This window comes from Macrosteles quadrilineatus, unplaced genomic scaffold (genome assembly GCF_028750875.1).
Source record: "Macrosteles quadrilineatus isolate MER2022 unplaced genomic scaffold, UCM_ALF_1.0 Scaffold_1__1_contigs__length_201487025, whole genome shotgun sequence".
NCBI lineage: Eukaryota > Metazoa > Arthropoda > Insecta > Hemiptera > Cicadellidae > Macrosteles > Macrosteles quadrilineatus.
Window position 1 is genome coordinate 14,393,716 of NW_026542594.1, and position 6,006 is coordinate 14,399,721.

Sequence of the window (6,006 nt, forward strand, 5' to 3'; positions counted from 1 at the left end):
ATAATAAACTACAAATCCAGTATCTACGAAGTAAAAGGCCAGGGACATGAAAACGTACGTTTTTAAATTTTCACTCTGTAAATATTGTACAGTATTTGTTCTTAACTAAAACATGGTTGTAATTTTGAATGAATAAAAGCCATACTTTTGGTTTACTAAGTCTTTCTTACAACAATTTTATTCATTCATTGATAAACTCAGTTAGTGCTACATTACAATGGAGAAATTCCTTAGACCAGACAAATTGCAAATTGACCCGGAATCTCCAACTGCCTCAGAGGAATGGACGCACTGGTTACAAACATTCGAAGACTTTCTAACCATGACAGAATTCGTTGAAGACAAGGACAAACTGAAACTACTAACTAATCGATTATCTTTTACTACTTATAAATTTATCAAGGAATCTGAAACTTACCAAGACGCTTTGAGAGTTCTTAACTCAATTTACATCAAACAAAAGAATGAAATATTCTCAAGATATTTAGTAATGACTAGAAAACAGCAACAAGGTGAGACTATTGACAAATATGTGTCGGAACTGAAACTTTTGAGCCAAGATTGCGTTTTTGAAGCTGTTAATGCGATTCAATACAGGGATCATTACATTCGTGATGCTTTTATCAATGGCTTAGCCTCGTCATACATACGACAGAGACTATTTGAAAATAAAACTTTAGACCTAGCTGAAGCAGTGGAACAGTCTAGAGCTCTTGAAATGGCTCAAGCTCAAGTCGAGAGCTATCCAAAATCTATGTACGGAATGCAAACTTGTGCAACGAATGAATTGGCAAAGCAAGCTTGTCAGTACGAATTCCCACTACAACAAAAGGAAGAAGTGACTGTTTCCGCTATTAAAAATGTTGATGGCAAGTGTTATTTTTGTGGGCATGATAGACACTCTAGAGATCGCTGTCCAGCCAGAGAAGCAACTTGTGGGAAATGTAACAAGACAGGGCATTATGCGAGAGTCTGTAAAAGTAATCCAACTCAACATTTTAAAGTAAAACAGAAGACGTCTAGTACATCAGCTGCACTAATAGCAACTACACATAATACATCTGTATTGAAGGACTCTACAGTTGAAGCTAAAGTGAATGGCCTGAAAGCAAATTGCTTAATAGACACCGGGAGTACATCAAGCTTTGTAAACTTGAAGTTTGTTCAGTTAAACAAAATTAAAATGTATAATGAAAGTGGACAAGTATCACTAGCTGCTTCTAATATGAAATCAAACGTCCACGGGTTTGTTAAAATCAACCTAAATCTGTTGAATCACAATTACAACAATTTTAAGTTGACTGTTCTTGAAGATCTTTGTACTGACGTGCTTATCGGACATGATATCATGAAACTCCACTCAAATATACAGGTTTGGTTTGGAGGTAAGAAACCTCCTCTGTTGGTGTGCTCCTGTGCCAAAGTTGAACCACCCAAACTATTCTGCAATTTAACTCCAGATTGTAAGCCAATAGCCACAAAATCACGACGTTACTCAGATGAAGATATGCAATTTATAAAACAAGAAATGGAAAGACTACAGACTGAGGAGATCATTGAACCTAGTTCGTCACCTTGGCGTGCACAAGTGTTGGTTGTTACAAACGACAAAGGGAAGAAGCGACTGTGTGTGGACTATTCGCAAACGATAAACAAATTTACTCTGTTAGACGCCTATCCCTTACCAAACATAGATGATCTAGTATCCACTGTAGCAACGAACAAGGTTTTTAGTGCCATTGATCTAAAGCAAGCATACTATCAAATACCAATTTCTGACGAAGAGAAGAAGTACACTGCTTTTGAGGCTGCTGGTCGTCTTTTTCAATTCAGAAGAATCCCATTTGGCGTAACCAACGGGGTGGCATGTTTTCAAAAGACCATGGACCAAATCATTAGAAAAGAAAAACTGAATGGAGTGTATGCCTATCTGGATGATTTGACCGTATGTGGAAAGGATCAAAAGGATCATGATGAGAATCTAAGAACATTTTTAGATGCTGTAACTAAGTATGGACTTGTAATCAACAACGAAAAGAGCAAGTTCAACCAGTCTTCAATAACCTTGTTGGGACATTTAGTTTCCCATAACTCTATTCGACCTGATCCAGATCGGCTAGAATCTCTACTGTCACTTCCTGTGCCCAAAGACCAAGTTTCACTAAACCGAGTCCTAGGATTTTTCGCTCACTATTCAAAATGGATACATCGATTTTCTGATAAAATAAGAAACCTGACACAAGTCAATTCTTTTCCTTTGTCACAGGAAGCGGTTGCAGATTTTGAAGCCCTCAAACTTGACATTGCAAACTCAGTAATTACTCCTAGGAATGGGCAAGAGCCACTGGTAGTGGAGACTGACGCATCTGACATAGCCGTGGCAGCAACTTTGAGTCAAGATAATCGGCCAATTGCTTTTTTCTCACGGACTCTAAACAAATCTGAGAAGCTGTATTCAGCTGTTGAAAAAGAAGCTGTTGCCATTGTCGAAGCCCTTCGAAAATGGAAATCATTTCTTATCGGAAGAGACTTCAGATTATACACGGATCAGCAAGCTTTATCATTTATCTTTGACAAGAGGCATACAAGCAAAATCAAGAACGATAAAGTTATGAGATGGCGACTAGAGCTAACACCTTATCAATATGAAATAGTGTACCGACCTGGTAGGGAGAATGTAAAAGCAGATACGCTCTCTCGGGCATGTGCGGTTCGCTGGGACAATGCTAAGTTGTTTGAATTACACAAATCTCTCTGCCATCCGGGAGTCACTCGAATGTTTCATTGGATTAAAACTAAAAATCTAAACTACACTCTGGATGATGTAAAAAGGATGACGTCAGCTTGACAAACATGTGCAGAAGTGAAGCCAAGATTTCACCAATTCCAAGGCAAATTGATAAAGGCAACCACTCCCTTCGAACGTCTAAATATTGACTTCAAGGGCCCTCTTCCATCAACAACCAGAAACCGTTACCTTTTAACCATGGTGGACGAGTATTCTCGTTTTGTATTTGCTTACCCCTGTAAGGACATTAGTTCAGCAACAGTTATCAGATGTTTTTCAGATCTATTTTTTATGTTTGGAGCCCCGTCCTTTGTACATTCAGATAGAGGTTTATCTTTCATGTCGCGAGAGCTGACGGACTTTCTTCACAAGTACGGAGTAGCTACAAGTCATACGACACCTTATAACCCTAGAGGAAACTCTCAGATTGAACGCTTCAATGGAACAATATGGCGAACCATCCTACTAGCTTTAAAAAACCACAACCTGCCAGTTGCTGCATGGGAAGAAGTATTACAGGAGGCACTTCACTCAGTCAGATCTCTTTTATGCACTGCGACAAACTGCACACCGCACGAAAGATTCTTTATACATAGCAGAAGATCTACCAATGGAGACTCCTTACCATCTTGGCTATCCGCTCCTGGTCCTGTCCTGCTTAGAAAGTTTGTAAGATCTAATAAATATGATGACCTTGTGGAGCCAGTTCAACTTTTGGAATCAAATCCACAGTACGCTCTCGTCAGAAGAAGAGATGGGTCAGAATCACAAGTATCCCTGAGACATCTTGCACCCGCTGGCCTACCTCCTGGTGATCTACCTCATGAAGACAACACTAATGAGAGAGAGATTGTTGAAAATATAAATTCAGACATTGACCACAATGAAGTTCAAAATGAAACTCAACAAACGGTATCTCAGACCCCAACTTCAGAGACGGCTGTGGGGGAACTACGTCCAAAGAGGAATGTCAAGCCTCCGTCATATCTAAAGGATTACGTATGCTATACCTACCTTGAAAACTAGTGGGGGAGAATGTGGTGATGTGAACATTATCACCTGATAATATTTATTATTTGATTTGTTTGTAAATATTGTATTTGTTCTTAACTAAAACATGGTTGTAATTTTGAATGAATAAAAGCCATACTTTTGGTTTACTAAGTCTTTCTTACAACAAGGGTCATACAAAAATTGGCTTAAAAATGGCATACTGCACACGCCGAAATCTGTTGGTGGCCGTTTGCGGAAAAATACGGCCGCACGCACACAGTAATACCCATATAGTGAAAAAGTAGAGAGGTAGAGGACACCTTAACTCAAAAGTCAGTATCATGGGAAACATACCAGGATGTTGTGAATAACTGAACGTTTTTAGAAAATAAGGCTTTAATAAACTTAAATTGTTACATAACTGGAAGGGTAAACAAATCTCGAATACAAACAACCAGTAGATAAATACTTCAGCTGATTACTAAGAACAGTAATTCATAACACTCTCCCCCTCAAAATTTAAACAATGTAATCAGCGAGGTAACTTGGTGGTTTTCTTGATCTTTTCGGCCTTTCTAGAGGTTGGTTTTCTTCAGAGTCTTGTTCAGGAATGAATTTCGGTTGATAATCATCATTTGGTTAATAATCATCATGGTCTTGGATATCAAATGGAGTGACATTCTGTTCTGGATTGACATTTGGTTCTGGATTAATGCTCGGCTCTGGAATGACATGTGATTGTGATTCATCTGTCAGCAGTTGAGAATTACCTTTTAGCGTTGGAAGGACTTGGTTTTTTCTAGTAGACTTACATCCCCCCTTGGAGATAGGTGCTTGAGGGATATACAGTTGACTTTCTTCCATCATTGTGTTTAACCAAGGCATAATGAGGGTTAGCATCCATCAGCTCTACTTCCTCAACTAAAGGATCAAATTTTGATGGCCGAACATTTCTTTTTAAGAATATCGGTCCTATGGTTTCATGAGCCAAGCTAGCAGTGAGGTACCATTGAGGGATCGCCGAGGATGAATGAAAAACCTTTCATGTGGCGTACTGTTAGTTGAAGTGCACAAAAGAGATCTTATGGAGTGCAATGCATCATTGACTACAACTTCCCATTGTTCTACCTTTAGTGACCTGGACTTCAGAGCTAACAAGATTGCTTTCCACAATGTTCCTTTGAACTTTTCAACTTGGCCATTTCCTGCTGAATTATATGGAGTCGTTTGACTGGTGGCTATTCCTCTTTTATGAAGGTAGTCTCTGAGTTCTTTCTAAAGAAAAGATGTCCCTCTGTCTGAATGAATGTTGTTTGGCATTCCAAATATTGAAAATAGATTTTCTAAACAGCGAACTACTGTGCTTGAGGACATATCACTGCAGGGATATGCGAAAGGGAAGCGTGAATATTAATCGATTATAGTCAATAGATATCGATTTTGTGTGCAAGATGGCAAAGGACCCTTAAAATTTACATTTAGTCACTCAAAAGGTTTTGTGGCCTTGATAAGGTGAGCATTTGTAGTTTTATAGAAACGATGTTTAATCTCTGCACACATTGGGCATTTGTTTGTCATTGTTTTAACATCCTCAACCGAGTAAGGGAGGTTTTTATTTTTTACCCAGTGGTACATCCTAGTGATACCAGGGTGGCAGAGTGACTGGTGAAGTGCAAAAAGCTTGTCATCACAATTTATGTTTGTGACAGCTACACAAACGCGTGAAAATGCATCTGCGGTGACGTTTTCTTTGCCTGGTCTGTACTGTATGTCAAAAGAATAAGGTGACAACTCAAGACGCCATCTAGTGATTTTCTCGTTCTTTATTTTACTAGTATGCCGACTGTTGAACACAAACGACAAAGCCTGTTGATCGGTGATTAATAGAAAATGTCGCCCAATGAGGAAATGTCTCCAGTTCTTTAGAGATTCGACTATGGCTAGGGCTTCCTTCTCAATAGAGGAATGACGTTTTTCACAATCGGTCAATATTTTGAAAAGAAAGCGACAGGCCTACCCTTTTGACTTAGCGTGGCAGCGATAGCGAAGTCAGATGCATCTGTTTCCACAACTAATTGAGAAAGATCATCAATCACGGTGAGTATTGATTTTCCTATGTCTTGTTTAATTTCCTGAAAAGACAAAGCTGGCAAAGATGAGGGCAATATAGGAAAATATTTGCAATCAATCAGAGGCCGAATCTTGTTTGAGAACCTGGTACCCCA

General features: G+C 39.0%; 1 pseudogene; it reads left to right on the top strand.

Moving 5' to 3' along the window:
- The first annotated feature begins 217 nt into the window (after positions 1-217).
- Positions 218-3,814, top strand: LOC128994751 (uncharacterized; annotated as a pseudogene).
- The last annotated feature ends 2,192 nt before the right edge of the window (positions 3,815-6,006 follow it).